Here is a 20,343-nt window from a genome sequence, read left to right on the forward strand (position 1 = left end):
GGTTCTGTTGAGAGAGAGAGGAGGTGGCATTTGATAAGAGGCTTTCTTAAGACTGTAGGAAACCCAAATACCTCTCCTACTTTTGACTTGGGTGACCAGGTGCTGCTGGGCACCCAGTTTGGGGTTTTCCGTTGGCACGTCTCAGCCCAACTGGTTCCCCTGGAGAAGAGAAGGCTCCGGGGAGACCTTGGAGCCCCTTCCAGTCCCCTAAAGGGGTTCCAGGAAAGCTGGGGAGGGAGCAGGGATCAGGGAGGGGAGCCATGGGACGAGGGGGAAGGGTTTTAAGGTAAAAAGGAGAGATTTAGGGAGAAATTGTTCACTCTGAGGGTGGTGAGAGCCTGGCCCAGGTTGCCCAGGGAAGCTGTGGCTGCCCCATCCCTGGAGGGGTTCAAGGCCAGGTTGGACGGGGCTTTGAGCAACCTGGTCTGGTGGGAGGTGTCCCTGCCCATGGCAGGGGGGTTGGAACTCGATCATCATTAAGGTCCCTTCCAACTCTAAGCATTCCATGATTCTATGATATCATTCCTTTCTAACGATCGTGCTTTACGGGTAATCTTACCGGGAGGGTACCTTGTGATTTTTACACGCGGGGGAGGAAGGGGGAGTGGGGGTGCTGCTGACACCACGCTGCCCGTCTGGAAAGCGCGAATGAGGTTTTAGGAGCAGCTAAGGCTCTGATGAGGTGTTAGAGGCTCCTGCTTGGCAGGCGAGCAAGTGGCACTGCAGGCTTAGATAGATAGCTCTTTCCCCGTCAACCTGGTGGCATTTTCACACTCTTAGTGCGACTGAACCGGGAGCTAAAAATAAACGATATAAATGTATGCCAAATGCCTATAGGGGTTATTTGGGGGTGTCAGAAGGAGAGGCTTGTGGACGGCTCCAGAGGTTGTTGGGAGAATCAAACAAGCTGAGAAAAACAAGCTATTACCTGGGCCGGACTATTGCAGACCTGCTCCCTCGGGAGGGGGGATTGCAGGCTGCAAGTGAAACTCGCTGGGTGTTGGCATGTCCCAGCAGTAGTTAGCCATGCAGGGTGGTATTGGTTGCCCCAAGTTAGACATCCTTGTTAGACATCCAAGGTGGAGCTATGGGCTAGTCAGCGGAGAGAAACAAACACCTTCAGCGTGAAATTCCTCTCCTCCTGACTGGACCGGTCTTTGAGAAAGCATCAAGAAAACTGGAGGCGCAGCCAAATGAAAGAAGGAGCTTAACCCTGAGATAAAGCACATGGAGAGCTTTTGAGGGAGTCCTGACTCAAAGGTAGCTTGAACTCGGGAAAGAAAAGACAGTTTCCTCCAGCTGATTCCTCCCATGGGCAGGAAAGCAGACCTTTGCGAGGTTTCTGTAACTAATATATGGGGTGGGGAACAGGGGGGTGAACATTTCTGGGGCACCCCTTTGTGAACCACCTGGAGCATTTCTGGAGCATCTTTGCCAGCTTCATTCCTCTCTGGAACAACCTGCAAATCCTCAAATTATGGAAACAATGTCTGGAGTGAGACTCGGCTTCTAGGAGAAGTCGTAATTCTGGGATTCCTCTGGAACCAAGTGGGAACAGAAATCAAAAATGACCAAAGGATGCAAAACATGAGCCGAGACAGCTGGAGACTTTGCAAAAGGAGTTCAAGCAACATCTGGAAACTTCTAAGAGAGGTTTATAAGAGGTCACCTGCAAACGAGGATAAAAGGCTTCAGTGTCCAGAGAGAGCGCGAAATTCTCCTGGAAGATTCCCAGTTTAAAATGGCAAGATGGATCAAAGAGGTGATCGGCAGCATGACTATCATGGAAAATAATGTTTTCCAGAAAATAAGAGGCACAAGAAAAGCTTTGGCCAATGTACAAGCCAAGATGAACCACAGCAAAGAGTTAAGAAACTGAAAAAATCACTCGGAAAAGGAAATCAAAGGTTTGCAGGTCACCACAGGAAAAACCAGCTGTAGACAAGGGCTAGCCAGAACACTGCCTACTGCCAAGCACTCGCCACCATTTTCAGTCTGCAGGAGGAGGGAATCAGACTGTGTCTCGCAGCTGAATCAGTGCAAAAGCCATCATCTTTGAAGAGAATGCACTTGGAAGGTTTATTCAACTCAGTCCGTAACCGTGGTGTAAGGGAGTGGCTCTGAATTTGATGGGTTCAAGTGAGTACTTGCCTTTAGGAAAAAAGATTTAATTATCTAGGCTGGCTCTATCGCTAGAGTCAACCCTCAAATTAGAGAGAGCTGGTCAGCCATATGCTACAAAGAGGGGGGAAAGAGAATTCAGCTGAAGGATCCGGATCATTTTGATTGAATAACAAGACTTCCAGGGTAAATTGGATGTTGACCTATTAATAGATTTTTCAATTATGGGATGACCAGATTGAGACCAGGGGAAAAAAAATGAAAGGAGAGTACATAAAAACCTGAGCTGGGTCAGAAAAAAGGTCCAGCTGTCCTGAAGTCCGTCAGGAGATGCCTTGGGAGAGGCAGACAAACGGAGTGTGCACAAAGTGAAAGCTCCCCAGGCCAGTCTCCCAGGTCCCGGTGGTCTGCGGTGCAGAGACTTCCTGGGCCAGAAATTATACCTCTATGTTTAATAGGAAGCCAAAGATGCCATGAGAGGCAGAGGAATTTCCCAAGGTACTTAAATCATGGGCTGCAGCAGAGCGTTGGGCCAGGAAGCAGACACGGATGAGAAGTTGGCCAGTCACCGGGAGTCCTGTCAGCGCAGCTTTGTGGCTAACGCAGAGGGAAGAAAAGAGAACTTTCTATTTCACAGAGTGCCACACGTACCTAATGTATGTAAAACGAGAGAGGCAGCGGCCGTGCAACAACGCAGCTGAGTTCAGAAGCAGAAATAAAATAACCTAACTGTGGGAAGGTGGTGGGCCAAGACAAGACACGATGTGAGCAAAAGCTTCGCAGGATTGCAAAATGGGGAAATGGGGGTAGATGCAGCTTGGCGGGCAGAGTCAGAACCACGTATTTGTGCAGGACTGTTACAACAACCTTACAGAGGGTACACTGGTCACAGAGGCAGCCCTAGGCCACGTCAAATGGGTGGTATTAACAGAGATGACCCAAAGTCTACCAGACCAGCCAAGCTAGAGTGGCATTTGGGCTAATGGTGGCCGAGCTAATTAGAAATGGATAGTGGTGACAGGAGAGCGTAGACGCTTCCAAAACTGGGAAAGTCAAGCTTGTGAAACAGGGGCACTGGAGCAAAAAGTGAGGCATGATGTTGTCCTCAGTGTCCTGTGGCTGTAACTGTGTGAGAAACACCAGGAGCTGTGCCTTACCTCGTCAGTTTGGAAATTCCCTTTAAAGATGTGTTTCAAGTGAAGCTAACTATGTGCAGGTAGCTGGCCCACAGTGAAAAGCTGTCCTGTCTCCCGGGGCCGTAAAAAATAAAGGAAGCTTCATTCTGAATTCGTTTCCAGCCCTCACTGATGGGACGGTCTGAAACTTGCCGGGGGACCTGGGACACTCTTCTGTTGGGTAAGAGTTCAGAGACTTTTACCCAACAGGTCAGTCGAATCTTGGTGGATGTGAAATAGAAACAATCCTCATCTGTCTGCTGGATGTTTTCCAGGAGCAGCAACCAGGAACAAATCAAACAACCATCCCCCTAAGTCCCCCCTCTGAAGCCACTGGAAATAAGCTGTGTCTGTGAGTGAAGATATCTTAGAAGATACCACTGGGTATCATTCACAGCAGGTCTGAAAGCTGTATATTGACAGGCAGAAGCGGAGCTGAAAGACAGGGAAAATTGCTTTCTCAGCAAAGCCCCATCTGGCAAATTTATTGATGGTTGGGGGCTTACGTAATGCACCAGCTACACTGGAGAGGTTGGTGGGGAAGGTATAGCACGCCATGTCAACAGGAGGCCTTGGATGGCCTTGGCCTTCCAAGAGGTCTGTTGGGCTTAGGCTATTTATGGATGCACACCAAGACCTTTGAACAAGAAGTGGTAGGTGCAGTTACACATGGCTTGCGATAAGTTCAAGGCTGACAGTCTGTAACTGGTCCCAGAGGAAAGGGAGTTGTTCCAAAAGCAGGTAACTTAACGTCTACCACACAACCAGTGATGGGGAATTTCCACTGAAAAAAACCCAAACCTGAGACTGCATGGAGCTAGCCCGCTGCCCCGCCACTCGCAGAGCTGCAAGGCGGTAGGACTCTGCTCCTATTACAGAAGATTTGTTTGTAGGTTTGCGAACATTGCAAAACCTTACAGAGGCAAGGTGACGAAGGGAGAGCGTTTCAGTGGCCAACAGAATGAGATTTAGCAGTTTCAACTAGTGCCATTCTTGCCAGTGGTTAAATTTACTGATAAGTTTTGTTGGTATTTGCACAGGGAGAACGCTATAGTAAGGGTGGCCACACATCCCTGCATTAGCTAACTCTGTGGGCCTAGGAATCCCAAATGCAATTTGCCCGGGTATTAAGGAAAATGGCAATTTTGCAACTGTACAGTTAACTACACAACTGGGCGTAAATGGAGTAGGGGTGATGCCTAGTCCAGGCAGCAGCTTTGGGGCTCAGTGCAAACAATGTCAGGGATGCGAAATGGAAGAGCTGATTCTTCAAGGGAATGAAGGCAGAGGAGGAGATGTTTGTTTCCCCTGTTACAAGTCGTAGATGTGCAAATGCTTCTAGTTCACCCAGGAAGACTGAGGAAGGGCAATGCCAGGGAGGGAGTGTGGGCTCCTGAACTAGTCCACTCCGGAAGGTGTCTAACAGAAAGGGTCCCGGTCGGATACAACTAGAAAATAAACTGGGAAACTCAACTGTCTTGGAATGAGGTATGCCTTTGGAGCACAATGAAGTCTGTCCGTGGAGTACCAGGGGAAAAGCATTCTGGTCATGGTGAGAAAGTTTGGAGCTAGAGGTGAAATACTGCATAAAAGTTATAGTGCATGGAAATAACCTGTAGAGCACCTTGTTAGGTGACGTGAGGAGCAGGAAGTTCTGAGATTATTAAACTGGCAAATGTTTTAAACCGTACTGGATTTCTATACGTTTTCAGAAAACCTTAGCTAAGCTAAGGGAAAAATCCTATTGAGCAAGATTGAGGATTTAGAAAATGTGTGCAGGAGATGAATGCCCCTATTGCAAATAACCCACAGAAACACAGAGAGACACCATGAAATAATGTTTGACAGAGTCATTTCATTAATGGGCTGCGTTGCCTGATGTTCTTGGGTTTCTGTCTGAAGCAGATTCTGGGAGCTGCAGACTATTTCACAAAATGCCCTGAAGCTTGTCTGTTAGGACACTAGTGCCAGATGTCCAAGTGAAAGATGTCCTCTCCCTCCAAGTCCTAGGAGGTATGGGAGGGTTGCACAAAGCTCAAGGGAGAAGCCCTGAATCCAGAAAATTTCAGCAGATCTGTGAGGTGGTTGGGATCCCTAAAACATCTCCATGTGACTACAGCCTGAAGGGTTGGTGCTGTGTTTTTTTGCAGGCTCTTCCAGTCAACTGGTTTGCTCCTCAGAACTGCATCAAGTGGTAAGACCCAGCATATTCCAGTCCTTTTGAAGGCCTCAGGAGTTGCAAAGCACTTCCTCGCCATTTTGGTGAAAACCTAAGGACTCCAGCATGCCTTTTAATGGAGTTTTGGGAGAAGAACAAAGAGGTTTGGATCATGCATAGAAGCACATGTTCTTTGTTTGTTTGTTTGTTTTGTTTGGGTTGTTTTTTTTTTCCCTAAGTGAAAATCTGGGATATTTTACAGTCTTAGAAAAAAACAGAGTGAGAATCAAAAGGATAAACCTAGAGCAATGCTTTAGAACTTGCTGTATAAGGGCATACAGTACCGACCTGGGTATTTATGGGTGTATACAGAGTACAGCGGGGTCCTGAAACAAAATCCCGTGCTGTCACAAGGCCCATTAGAAAATATCCTGGGGAAAAACAAGCTGGGGAAACAAAACTTTACGGTTTCGCTCTTCCTCTGCTCTCCCCTCACTGCAAACGTAGTTGTGAAAAGCTCCTTCTCCTACACCTGGAGAAGGTGAAGCACAAATCTCCTTCATCCCTACTGGCACCAAATGGGCAGAGGTTGGCAGGCAGGCTGCCGGCACACCGAATGCACCTCAAGAGCACTCAGAGCACTCTGTGAGTGACTGCCTGAAAGGGAATCAAAGAGCAGAAAACTACGAGAAAGTTTTGGATTAGTGATAGGAAAATACCTCACTGAAGCGTACCGTGTAATTACAGGTAGGTAAGAATGTGTCATTCATCACTTCTTAAATTATTTTCCCTCGTTCTCTGCGTGGTGGATTTATTAGAGCCTTGTCATTTTGAGCTCCTTCAGGATAAATGAGGTAGCTGAGAGGGCAGGTGTGGGAGGGGGGCTGAGTCCTCCTAAAGCTAAGGGTGCAGGACAGGCAGGACAGTCGCCCTCCTCTCTCAAATAGTAACCGCCCCATCCCAGACACTTGGCTGCAGACAGGTGAGTGCAGAGAAGCTGAAAGAGGAGGCAGAGAAAAAGCCCAGTGAGGGTTTTTTGTGTACAAGTGCTAGTTGGAGCAGGCTGGCTCTGAACAAAGACCCAGGCTCCTATCGTACGAGTCCTTCTGAGTTCAGGGAAGAAGACTTGGGGTTTTTACGAACGAAGACTCTAGTGACAGAGCCTCTAAATTCATAATAAGCTTATCCTCAGGGCTGGCATGATCTTCAAGACACACATTCTTGGGTTTGGACAGAATAGTGTTTTGTCTATCTCTCTCATCATAGACCTTCTGCTTAAAATTGTTCTCAGGCCATCCTGCCTGTCCTATTGCTACACAACAAGGGCATCCGGGTCTGGAAGTGTTGAGCTTGTTATCCAGAAGGACAGGGGGAGACATCAGGAGATCTGTTAGTGCCTGTGTGCTTCTGTTGCTACCCCAGATCTACCTGGAGCATGCAAGCGAGGAGAAGCCCTCTGCATTGTATAAAGAAACAGGTAGCACCGAACAGGAAAGCTGAACTGTTCCCTGCTGACTTAGGATGGGAACCAACCGCAGTCAAGCCTCAGACCGCAAATGGGACAGCACAGAGCTCGGCACAGACACTCAAGAAAAAGGACAGGCACGTTTGATGATCACTAAAAACCTGGTGTCCCGGAGGGAAGGATAAGACAGCCCTTGGACCCATCCTAGCTCGTCAGGAAGTATCTAGGATGCCTCTGGACTTTGTACCAACTGGGAAATACCCCCTCAACCATTGTGCCTGAACTCCCTGCTCCCTCCGGAGTGCCCTTTGCTCCTGAACCGGATGGCAGTGATGGTCACCTGTGCTGGCAGTGCTCCCTGGACTGTGCAGTGCCACGGGGAGCTAACCCACGGTGCACAGGGCTCTGAAGTTCTTGCGAATCCTGCTTGGCAGGGGTCACCAGGCTGCAGTGTTACTCATCTCCCATCCATTCTCACCAGGCTGCTGCTGCCACATCCTGGGCTTGAGCACCGGCTCTGCCTGGCTGCGTGCGAGCAGCGGTGCTGGCAGGCTTGGCAAGCCTCCCTTCTTCACAGGGAGGCTCTCCTCCCCTCCTATGAGCAGGTTTCCAGACAGCTTCCTTTTATGAGGATGGATTTCAGCAAAGCTCTAAAAAAAAAACAGCCTCATTTAACTCGTCTCCCAGTCTTGTCCTCTGTGTCCTGCTGGGGAGGTATTGCATGACCCCCTTTAAGCTGTCGGCAGCCAGGCTTTCAACGTGGCAAGGGGGCCGGGCTGCGTCTGGGCAAATGTTTTCTTTCTGTGGTCAGAAGGCAGGGCTGGGCAAAGGCGCCGAGCCCGAGGCACATCCTGACAATGAGCCCCTGCCCACCCAGGCCACACTGGGTCCCGATCTCCCACGTCGACAGCAGGGATAGCAAGGGTGGCAGTGACCTTGGGTCTTCCCCAGGGACAGCGCTTTTTCCTCGGGAGCAGCAGGGACCCTCTCCCTGGTGGGCAGGAGCTCTCCCTGGTTGGGGAGGAAGAGGAGGGGGGCACCAGAAAGAGAGACCGGGATGCATCGGCAGGACGGGGACACGCTTGTGCCACCCACACAGCCCACTTCTGAGGCAGGCTGGCACCCGCTGTCTCTGGCAGCTTGGCTCGGCGCTGACGCCCTGCTAAAAGGTGGCAGACAGCCTGTGCATCTCGGCGTGACTGCTGGGGACCCCCTGCTCCCAGGCAGACATTGCTGAGGTTTCAGTTGCATCATTGCCCCACACACTCGTGCACCCACCCCACAACCATGAAGGTCTAAATCATCTTTTCATAAAAATACCTTACATCCCAAGCCCCAAGAACAAACCTGCCATCCCTGCTGGTGGCCTTGGCAAAGAGCAGAGAATAAAATCACCAAACCCAAGGCCACACTTTGGCATGTAACCCATTAAAGCTCATGAATTTATGTCAGCGTTGGAAAAGGTCCATGGTATGGAAAGGTCAGTGTTTTGTTTTGTTGTCCTTTACTTCTTTTACTGTACTGAACAAGGTGCAAGGAGGAAGCAATAGGTCAGAGGGGTGCAGGACCCCTAGAAGCGAGCAGGTGAGGTATAACGTCCAAGCCAGGCAAAGCAGTGGGCGATGCTCATCATACCTCCTCACACTCCAAGCAGGGTGGGCAGCAGGTCCCCGCAGATCTCCTCTGCCCCACGGAGAGGAAGGCATGCAGCCATTTCACTGCTTTCCTTCAACTTTACTCTGTGACTTTCCTAAAACAGCCATGGCCAAAGTTCAGCCCACGAAGCTCTGCAGAGCGGTCCAGGCCTTTGCTTGTGGCCTTTGCCGTACAGCACAAGCCCCTCTTTAAAACCCCCAGGGTGTGAAGCCTCAAGCAAGCCAATAAGGCCTTGACCAAAACAGTGCTCCCTGAAGAGCAGGGGTACTGTGAGGTACAAATACCTGTACCTGCCCTGTGAGCTGATCTGAGGTGGTGGGAGCTCAGCTGGGCAAGCAGAACCGCTACCACATCCCCATTCCCCAGCCCCACAAACCTAATAGTGAAGGAGACAAGAAAGCTTGGATTTTTTTATTACTTCCCATTTTCACAGAATCACAGAATCACAAAATGATATATGGTTGGAAGGGACCTCTGGAGATCATCTAGTCCAACCCCCTGCCAAAGCAGGTCCACCCAGAGCAGGTTGCACAGAAACGTGTCCAGGCGGGTTTGGAATGTCTCCAGAAATGGAGACTCCACCACCTCCCTGGGCAGCCTCTTCCAGTGCTCTGCCAGCCTCAAAGTAAAGAAGTTCCTCCTCATGTTTAGGTGGAACTTCTTACGTTCAAGTTTGTGCCCGTTACCTCTTGTCCTATCCCCGGGCACCACTGAAAAAAGACCAGCCCTGTCCTCTTGACACCCACCCTTTAAGTATTTATAAGCATTGATCAGATCCCCCCTCAGCCTTCTCTTCTCCAGACTAAAAAGACCCAAGTCCCTCAGCCTCTCCTCATAAGAGAGATGCTCCAGGCCCCTCATCATCTTTGTAGCCCTCTGCTGCACCCTCTCCAGCAGTTCCCTGTCCTTCTTGAACTGGGGAGCCCAGAACTGGACCCAGTGCTCCAGATGGGGCCTCACCAGGACAGAGTAGCAGGGGAGCATAACCTCCCTCGACCTGCTGGTCACACTCTTCCTGGTGCACCCCAGGATGCCATCCATGGGCCTTCCTGGCCACAAGGGCACAGTTGCTGGCTCATGGTCATCCTGTTGTCCACCAGGACTCCCAGGTCTTTCTCCTCAGAGCTGCTCTCCAGCAGGTCAGCCCCCAACCTGTCCTGGGGCAGGGGGTTATTCCTCCCCAGGTGCAGCACCCTACATTTGCCTTTGTTGAAGTTCAACAGGTTCCTCTCTGCCCAACTCTCCAGCCTGTCCAGGTCTCGCTGGATGGTGGCACAGCCTTCTGGTGTGTCAGCCACCCCTCCCAGTTTTGTGTCATCAGTGAACTTGCTGAGGGTACATTCCATCCCTTCATCCAGGTCATTGATGCGTCTATTGAAGAGGACTGGACCCAGTCCTGACCCCTGGGGAACACCACTTGTTATGGACCTCCAACTAGATTCTGTGCCCCTAATCATGACCCTCATTTTGCAGATGAATATTATAATTCATGTTTGGGTTTTTTTTTTTTTATTTTAGACACTTTTGGTGTAGCCAAAACCATTTAGAGGAGTTTCCTGAGGCATCTGTGCACTCGGGAGCTCCTGGGGGTTTGGCTGTCCCATTACACTAGCTCTGCAGGAGGGGGACAGGAGCTGGGCACCAGCAGCTGTGTAATGGCAAGTGCCTGCAGTGGGACAGTATGTCTCCTTCAAGTCTCCATCTTCTGTGGGGCCGAAACGGACTGAAGTGGCACCAGTCCACCCGCTCCCAGGAACACTCCCCCCAACGGCTGTTTTTTTAGCCTCCTTTCTGTGGTTGTCCGCTGGAAGAGTCTCCTCAAAGCACTTGGATGCATCTCAGTGTGGCAAAGTCCATGCTGACAGTTTGAGATCCTACTTGCACCAGCAATGGATGCCAGAATCGGGCAAATTTCAGATCCGTATCTCCATGCCTATAGAGTTCAGGCCAGCTGAGAAGTGGAGCCTTTCACAGCAGAGGGAAGAAAAAGACCCCTAGATGCCGTGTTGACATTAATCACCCTGCTTATGCCACTGTCTGGCAGCTGAAACCTTGGCACTGTGAGAGCTGATGGCAGTTACCAGCCTGGTCCTGCATGCAACATGGTGCCTTAGGGATCTAGAATCAAAGTTGTGATTATTACAGTAAAATTGGTCATAAAGAGGAAATAGTGTGAAATAAAATGAAAGTGCGGCTATCAGCTTCCCTTGAGTTTAACTTGATCTATTTTAATGTAAATGGAAAACGTCACATAACTTATCTATAAGACTTTAAAGGACAAGTCAGGAACATATTGCCAACGATAGATAGTGGCACGCTTTAGCAGTAGTATGATGGAAATAAAGCTCTTTAATATGGACAGAAAACCAAACCTCAAATGCTCTGCTAAGAAAAAACATTTGGGCCTCGTCGAGAAAGTAAGGAGCTGGGGCAGGAAAAAAACGCACACTGCCTAGTGCGGTGTCTCGTTGTGTACCTTGGCATCTTTTTATCTGTTTCTGAAAGTTTCGAATGGCAAGAATAGAAAACATCGATTGCAAAGGTGCTTTGAGGCAAGTTCGTGCACGTGAAGCATTTCGAAACCCCCAGGAGCCTTGCCCAGCCGTCAGATGCTGACCTCGGGCAGGGGGTGAACGAGACAAGCTCCTGATGTCTCTTCATCTAAATGACCGGAGGAGCTTTACTGGAGTGCTTCTTGCGCCGCAGCTCTCGAGAGCAAGAGCTCTTGAGCCAATAGGCTTCTCCAAGATTGTTTCTATGTTTGTGACAGATTGCAAATGGAATAAAATTCCCATCCCCCCCCCCCCTCCAGCCTCGGGCAAAGGCTTTGGAGAGGCACGTGGGGTTCATGCCTCTGGAAGTGCCTCCTTGTGCGGAGCAGGTGCCCAGCTGAGGCAGAGTATCCCTGCGTCCTTCCTTGCCCTGGGAAGACAAACCTCTCCCAGCTCCCAGCGGCACGCTCAAGTTCCCTCTCCACACGGAGAGCGCCGAGGACGGCGTGGAGAGAGCTGCTTGGATGGCCTGGCATCGATATCAAAGCCAGGTATGCGGCATTATTTCCCACTCGAGGCGGCTGCAGGACGGCCCCTCTTTCCTCTGGAGGGGGAAGCTTGCGTGCGGGGCAGGAAGCCATCATGGAACAGCCAGCTCAGGAAGAGGCCGGGGCCAAGAGCTTGTTTTTAACCTGTTTCTTGTTTATTTAAGCCTTTGAGGAAGACGAATAAAAGCAGCCACTGACAGAGACTGGCTGTGTCGCAATCGAAGCTGCGTGTGCTGGCTGGGTCGCAGCGGTGGTGAAGGCAGCCTGGGTGACGGCAGAAACCACCTCTCGAGTCATTCGTCAGCCTCGCAGACCCACCAGCATCTTGTGCAGGGGCCGGGGGACTCAACACAGGTATCCTGAGTGCATCCGCACCAAGCCAGCAGCAGCCACGAGATGCTTCTGCTGTAGGTGGCTGCTGGAGAGATCAGGGCTGCCGGACAGATGAGGGCTTTGAAGCTGCCCAGTTCTCTGCTGAAGGAGAAGATTTAGAGGCACGGCTATTTTTGTCCTGGTTATTTTGTGCAGAACAGGCAAAAGTAACTTGTTCCCCATTGCAGAGAGACATGGGACCCGGATGGGTTTGCCCCTGGGGCTGATCAAGCCCTGGTCTCTGCCACCTGCTAGTGCTGCCCGTGCTGCTGGGCTCCCTGCCTCCTGCCCTGAAAGCGGCTGTCTTAGAGACCTTCTCGCCCTCTGCACAGCACTGGGAGATGTTACACTGCCACATATTTGATGGCGCACATGGGACGGCAACAGATCTGCCATGGTCAGCCGCTGTTGTTGCGGCTCACGTTTCCCCATGCATTGTTCATGCTACGCTCTTGGGGCTCCCGATTTTGCCAAGGGCAAATTCCCACTCCGTCAAAGCAATGCTCACCAGTGAGACCAGTGGCCCGGGTATGGGCTGTGGGGGAACGTCCACCTCCTCTTCCCTATGTGAAGTGGCTGCCACTTCCCCTGGCTGTGATCCCGCGGTGCACTGGCTTGGGAGCGCACTGGTTTGGGAACCCCCGGCTGCTCCTTGGGTGCCACAGGAGGTCCCAGCTGTATGGGGCTGGCAGCCGGACCCAGGACTGGGATCACCGGGCTTGAATTGGAACCAGAATTTGGCTGTTGAGCTGGGAGATAAACACACAGTTTTCTATCGCAGAAAATGTAGGTTAGGTAGAGGTATCTTTCTGGGTTGTTTTTAAAGGGCAGAGGATGAGTGCCTTTTTGAAGTTATCCCAATTTTAAAAAAGGTAAATAAGATGTAAAAATTGCATTAGGTGAGACGGTGACTATGGGGAGGGTCCGACTGGGGGCTGAGGTCAGAGTATGATGCATGGAATAAAGCGAGAGAGTCGTGGGTTTGGATCCTCTGACTTTCATCAGTAGAGGCTACCTTCTCTTGCACCCTCAGCAAGTTTGCCAACGACACCAAGCTCAGTGGCGCGGTCAACACGCTGGAGGGAAGGGATGCCATCCAGAGGGACCTGGACAGGCTGGAGAGGTGGGCCCATGTGAACCTCATGAAGTTCAACCAAGCCAAGTGCAGGGTCCTGCACCTGGGACGTGGCAATCCCAGGCACAAATACAGGTTGGGCGGGGAATGGCTGGAGAGCAGCCCTGAGGAGAAGGACTTGGGGGTGTTGGTGGATGAGAAGCTCAACATGAGCCGGCAATGTGCACTGGCAGCCCAGAAAGCCAACCACATCCTGGGCTGCATCAAGTGTGGCCAGCAGGTCACGGGAGGTGATTCTACCCCTCTACTCTGCGCTCGTGAGACCCCACCTGGAGAACTGTGTCCAGCTTTGGAGTCCTCAGCACAGGAAGGTCATGGATCTGTTGGAACGGGTCCAGTGGAGGGCCACAAAGATGGTCAGAGGGATGGAGCACCTCCCCTGTGAAGACAGGCTGAGAGAGCTGGGGTTGTTCAGCCTGGAGAAGAGAAGGCTCCGGGGAGACCTCATAGCAGCCTTCCAATATCTGAAGGGAGCCTACAGGAGAGCCGGAGAGGGACTCTTTGTCAGGAGATGTAGTGACAGGACAAGGGGTAATGGTTTTAAATTGGAAGAGGGGAGATTTAGGTGAGATATTAGGAGGAAATTCTTTCCTGTGAGGGTGGTGAGGCACTGGAACAGGTTGCCCAGGGAAGTTGTGGATGCCCCATCCCTGGAAGTGTTCAAGGCCAGGCTGGATGGGGCTTTGAGCAACCTGCTCTAGTGGAGGTGTCCCTGCCCATGGCAGGGGGGTTGGAACTAGATGATCTTTAAGGTCCCTTCCAACTCATGATTCTATGATTCTATGATTCTCCTGTAAAAGGACTCGTAAGGGGCCCTTGGTTTAACCCATATGGGCCTGTGCATTTCAAAGAGCTCCAAGCCAATATTAGGATGACTTTCTGAAACGCCCTTTCTCCTTAAGTGAATAGATGGACGTGCCCTAATCTATTTGTAATTCTTGTTCCAAGTTTGCTTAAAAAGTAAATGAAGACATTACAAAAATCCAGCTGACCAAAAAAACCAGCTCTGGCCAGTCATTTCAGGCTAAGCTCATGCAATTATCATTCTTATCCATATCGTCATACAGTTAGTCCCGCTGAGCCTAGCACTCATCTGTCCTGATTTTTTCATCATAAATTCTTTTTGTTCCTCTTCAAGCATTACTCCTGATTAAGGGCTGTGATTTCAGGAACTTAATGTCAGATTTTAAAGTGACAGTTGATTTTTCTTTTAGCAAGTTTGTTTTGTATGGATAAGCTTTTACATTGCATTGACATATTTTTGACTCCTTTTTACTTTTTGGTTTCCTTTGTAGATACTCTTCTTAAATTCTCTGAAAAGATTGGAGTGCTTTTGCTCTCAGTGAGGGTAATAAACCCTCTTGCAGGTGTTACTGTGCGTGGGGGGAAGATGTGAAATGGAAGCAGGCACCAGGAATGCAAATTCCCACTGCAATTTGGGTCACATGTCCAAAGGGAATTATAATTCCTCACATGCTTTCTCACGCAGCAGGATACAGGAGCAGAGGGATTGCTGCCTTGGACCTGTCTCCCAGCTCATCTACTCCCCTATCTTGTCTCTGAAGGTACCCAATTGCTAAATGCTGTAAAGCTAGAACGAGAAACGCCAGAATGACCAATTATAACTTGCCTATAGGAAAATATTTTCCTAACCCCAGGCATTTATCACTTGGCATGTCCCCTGAAGAGCTCTGGTTTATATCCCTTCTGCATGATTATCTCAAATGAGGTAACCCTGGAGATATCCACGACCTTTATAAAAGCCCATGCATTTTTTTCAGACCTCCTGAACTCTTCATCTCGGCAATCTCCTGTGGCAGCGAGTCCCAGCCTTGCGATGCACTGCCGAACACATCCCCATTCCTCCGGCCATTCACTGCTCATTTTTTAAGTCAAATCAAACATTCCCATTCTCTTCTACTGAACGATAACCTGGACTTTCTTGCACTGACCTGCCTTGGACTTTGTTCTCTGCTCTTTGTATCAGTCAGTTAGTACCACCTTTATTAATATTCCCTTCCACCTCCTGGTCCACTTTTGCACAAGAACTTTACCGTCGTCTTGAGCAGAAGTATCCTTGGCCCTTGAGGCACAAAACTGCCTGCCCTTCTGGGCATCCCTCTCCCACCTTTACTGCTGGCTCACCAGGACTGCAGATGTGGCATAAATTAATTTGAGGTCCGGGCACAGGGACTCACACTATAGATACAACCGTGCTGGAATCACGAGCTGTCTCAGATGAGTTACTAATAAGATTTGCTCTTGTTACCCTGCTCTGGGCCGAGACCTACAGCAGGGACCTCAGCCAGGCTCTGGCAGCTCCTTCCTGCAGCTTCTATTTCACACTGGCAAGGCCAGAGCTCCCCTCTAACCTTCCCCGTGCCACCCAGACCATTGACCTGCCCATGCCAGGGCTGCTAACAGTGCTGCGCAGCGCCTCGCTTGCACCAGACACCTCATTTTGCAGTAGAAAAATGTAGCCCAAGAATCCCTGGTTGTGAGCCGCAGTGGAGGCTGATAGAACACGTGTAGTGGAGGAGCCGGAGTAGGGATTTTAAGAGCAATTACCGCTATCAGAGAGACAAAAAAAAAAAAATTAAAAAAAAATTAAAAAATCTAGCACAGATATGGTATTGTGACATGTGAAGAGCAATGGGAGTGAGGGTTGAGTTGGCAGCATCCCTTTGAAGGTGCCTGTGAAAGCAATTCCAGTGTCCCTAGTTCAGCTTTGGGCTGTCACTGCCCGGAGGAGATTTCCTGGGCCCTAGACACCATGCAAAGCGAGCAGGGAGCTGCCAGAAAACACCACTGTCACTGCAGAGGAGGTCCTCTTGTTATCCATTTAGGCTGTTTATGGATGCATGAGATAAAAGGTTGTTTTTCCTTTTGCCTTGTAGTCTAAGCTCAGGGTTTGATACTCCCAGAGCGGTGGATGTCCAAGGGCACGACTCCCCATGACTGTGCCCATGTAAAGTGGCCTGTGCTGGCAGGAGGCGAATGACAGTCAGAGATACCACTGACATTTTAAGGCTGGGTGAACACACCGCAGCTGGAAAAACACCAAAAAAATGGCATTTATACACCTTGTACAGTCAACTACAGGCCGTGCTGGTAGGGATGCTTGCTTTTCAAGTTATTCAAGACATCCCATTATACAATCCCATTTTCAGTCCACTCAAACTTTGTCAGACATTTTGAGGTGATTTTTCCCATGCTGTATGGCTGCCTCTGACTTCTTTGAGGGAAAGATCTAGCCAAATGGGCTTGGCCAACGCCTGGCACCAAGCACAGGAGGCAGGGGCAGAAGAAGCTGTTTCACACCACGCGAAGTGCTTCTGGTGACCTTTTCACTGAACACTTGAGCGTGCCCCTCCTTTGGAGCAGGGATTTGAACCTGGCGAGGTTGCCAACAAATTTAGTTGTGTCAAGGATTTGCCATGGGTCTTTCCATTGCCTCCCACCCGGGACAGCCTTCGTGTCCCTGTCACTTCCCTCTTGGCTGTGGCACCTCTCTGCTGCTGCCAGTCCCCGTGTTGCCTGAGTTGCCTGACCTCTGCCTGGTGCTCTTTGGTTCTACAACCCCACTAATGAGCCATGGGACTGTCAGTACAGTGTGGGACCACAGGATTTCTGTCTTTTTGTGGCTTGAAAGATTGCATCCAGAAAGTGGTGTTAAAGTTTATTACAGACACAGTGCAATATTGAGAGATTTAGAAGTGCCAGGATTGAACTGACCTGTGCAAATTCCATTTGCTTTCCAAAGCTGGTTCAAAAGTGATATCTATTGCTACTTTCTTCATCACACACAGCTGGCCTTCCCACCTGAAGTTTCATGTAGTTTTAGTTATGGTGTATTGATAGCCCCCAACCTTTTGTTGCTTTTTTTCAATATAGCTTGAACTGGAAGTGTTTGAAATCAGTTGGGATTTCACAAATGTTACAGTTGCTGTGCACCATAAAAGCAACACTCTTCCTTGCACCTTGTGCAGCAATGACATGAAAGAGACGTTTAGGACAGAGACTCAACTTTTGCCATTAGCCCACCAACTTTTATCTGCATGCCTGTGAACCTGCAGGCTGGTGCAGACGGGGCTCAGCTCTGTGATGCCCTGATTCATGGAATCACAGAATCACGGAATTGTCAGAGTTGGAAGGGACCTCTAGAGATCACCTAGTCCAACTCCCCTGCCAAAGCAGGGTTGCCCAGAGCACATCACTCAGGACTGCATCCAGGCGGGGCTTGAAGATCTCCAGAGAAGGGGACTCCACCACCTCCCTGGGCAGCCTGTTCCAGGGCTCTGGCACCCTCACCGTGAAGAAGTTTCTTCTCATATTTGAGTGGAACTTCCCATGTTCCAGCTTGTGCCCGTTGTCCCTCGTCCTATCGCTGGAAACCACTGAAAAGAGTCCGGCTCCATGATCCTTCAACCCACCCTTTAGGTACTTGTAAACATAGATAAGGTCTCCCCTCAGCCTTCTCTTCTCCAGGCTAAAGAGCCCCAGCTCTCTCAGCCTTTCCTCATCAGGGAGATGCTACAATCTCTTAATCATCTTAGTTGCCCTACGCCAGACTCTCTCCAGTAGTTCCCTGTCTCTCTTGAACTGGGGAGCCCGGAACTGGATGCAGTATTCCAGCTGTGGCCTCACCAGTGCAGAGTAGAGGGGGAGAATGACCTCCCTCCACCTACTGGCCACACTCTTCCCTACGCAGCCCAGGATGCCATTGGCCCTCTTGGCAGCAAGGGCACATTGCTGGCTCATGGAAAGTTTGCTATCCACCAGGACTCCCAGATCCTTCTCCTCAGTAGTGCTTTCCAGAAGATCCACCCCTAACCTATATTGGTGCCTGGGGTTCTTCCTCCCCAGGTGCAGGACCCTACACTTCCCCTTGTTGAACCTCATGAGGTTCTTCCTTGCCCAGCTCTCCAGCCTGTCCAGGTCATGCTGGATGGTGGCACAGACCTCTGGAGTGTCGGCCAGTCCTCCCAGTTTGGTGTCACCAGGGAACTTGCTGAGGATACGCTCTGTCCCCTCGTCCAGCTCATTGATGAAGATGTTGAACAGGACTGGGCCGAGTATTGACCCCTGGGGGACACCGCTGGTTACAGGCCTCCAACTTGACCCTGCTCCATTAATTACAACCCTCTGAGTTCCATCACACAGCCCGCTCTCTATCCACCTCACTGCCCTCTCATCTATCCCACACTTCCTTAATTTTCTAATGAGGATGTTAAGGGAGACAGTGTCAAAAGCCTTGCTGATTCATGGGATGGCACAGGATGGTCAGTGCGTTTTCAGCCACACGGACTGACCCCATCATAATCAGCTCTCTCTGTCGTCTGGTCGTTGCCTGTACCAGCACCTGTGTCAACTGATATTTATAAAAGAAATATATCCAAGTGTTTTCACAGTGACAGTGCTACACGAGCGGGCAACTGAAGTTTAAATTTCTTTTGGCATAGTATTTATAATATACAGCTATTAATTTCTCTACAATCAGAGGAAATACTCATAAGGGCATGAACGCTATTATTGTAAAGGTACTTGCCTGGGCTCAAATGGCAGTACAACTCCTAGCTGTGCCTCAGACTGCCCATAGGTCCTTGAACAGGCCTTGACCCGGCTCATCAGGAGTATTTAGGGATGCATGTCCCATTGGCATTACTTAGAGGTAAGCACCTGAGTACTCCGGTGGATCTGCTACTCAGGGTCCTCAAGAGAGCCTAAGCTTATGGAAGTCAATTGCTCTGTGCCTCAGTTCCTCATTTTAAAATGGCAATACAAGCAGCTCACGGCCTTTCTAGGGGCACCTTCTCAGGCCGTTGAACAATCTTATCGTGATGTCCCACATCACAATGTCACAGAGACAGAGGGAAGGTGCTCCCATGCCCCACTCTACCCCTGCTCCTCTTCCTCCAGGTGCCTGTCTGCAGGTTTTCCGAATGTGTGTGCACCCAGCCTGTTCCTTCAGCCAGTCCGTGGATCCTGTGTTGTGCATGGCTCTGCTTTGAGGTATCTCAGTCCTACGCTACTCTGTGTGGCAGAGACCACATTTGTCCTAGCACCAGCTTTCTCTCATTTTCTTTCTCTTATCATCTGGGCAGGCTCTGCCTCTTCCTACATAGCCGGTGCCCCTGCACACCCCATCAGGCTGGGGAGGGAGGTCTGTTGATTTCCCCCACTGTGGGACTTTCTACAGAAAGGTCCTGGAGAGAAGATGGAGCCTTCCCGAGGGACAAGTTCATGACTGCAGAACGAGATCTTCTGGAATTAAGGACCATTACTAAATATTGGGAAAGCCCATGGATGCAGTGAGCTAGGAGAAGCTAGAAAAGGATAGACGAGGGCCCTCTTTTAACATGGATGCTAAGGAATGGATAATAAGAAATTAATAGTAACAAACGCAGAGGAGGTCAGGCAGGAGGGACTGACACAATAAGACATTTGCAGGAACTGCATCTTTGACTCTTCCACGCTTGTTAGAAGATTATGCTTTCAGTATTGTTCCATTAATACAATTTTCCTTTATTTAGCGTACAACCCCATGGGTCTCATAGTTATTACCCATGGATGCCCAAGGGATTTATGCAGGTGAGGAGCTTAACTGTCTTAGGTGTAGTCAACTTTGTGGGTAATACTGACGCAAAGTGAGCAGCATTTGCAGCTAATTAAAATGCTGCACTTTAAAATAATTTTTGCTAATTACTAATATTTAGCAGCACTATTTTAACTGCAATTTGCATGTTCCGTGGGGATTTGAACTCTGTTAATTTTCCACTGAATCTCCTGGCACTGTTTAGCATATCAAAATGACCATGAAATTAAAAAAAACTTAGTAATTTTACTTCTCTAGGAATTAATGCTAGCAGTAACAGGAAAAAAAAATAGCTGCAGGAGAAATATGGCCAAATTCAGGCCCTTTCCTCCTTTTCCTCCCCACAAAAGGCAATTATGTTATAGCGCTGACTGTCCCAGAGGAGTGCAGGCACAAGCTGTGTTTGCTCTCCAGGAGGAGGATGCACAGAGCCGCCTTTCCCTTACAAACAACACTGTTGTCCCGTAAGGCTGGGCAGCGAGCTAGGGCTAAATAGCATTCTCTTGGCCTCAAAATGAGTTTTAACTCCCATTCTGGGCACTGGCCACTGATAAGCTACTACCCCTGTGCAATGTCATACTCCAAACCTCTGGCAGAATGAGCACGAGACCCCAAGAGCGTTGTTT

This window comes from Numenius arquata, chromosome 2 (genome assembly GCF_964106895.1).
Source record: "Numenius arquata chromosome 2, bNumArq3.hap1.1, whole genome shotgun sequence".
Lineage (NCBI taxonomy): Eukaryota > Metazoa > Chordata > Aves > Charadriiformes > Scolopacidae > Numenius > Numenius arquata.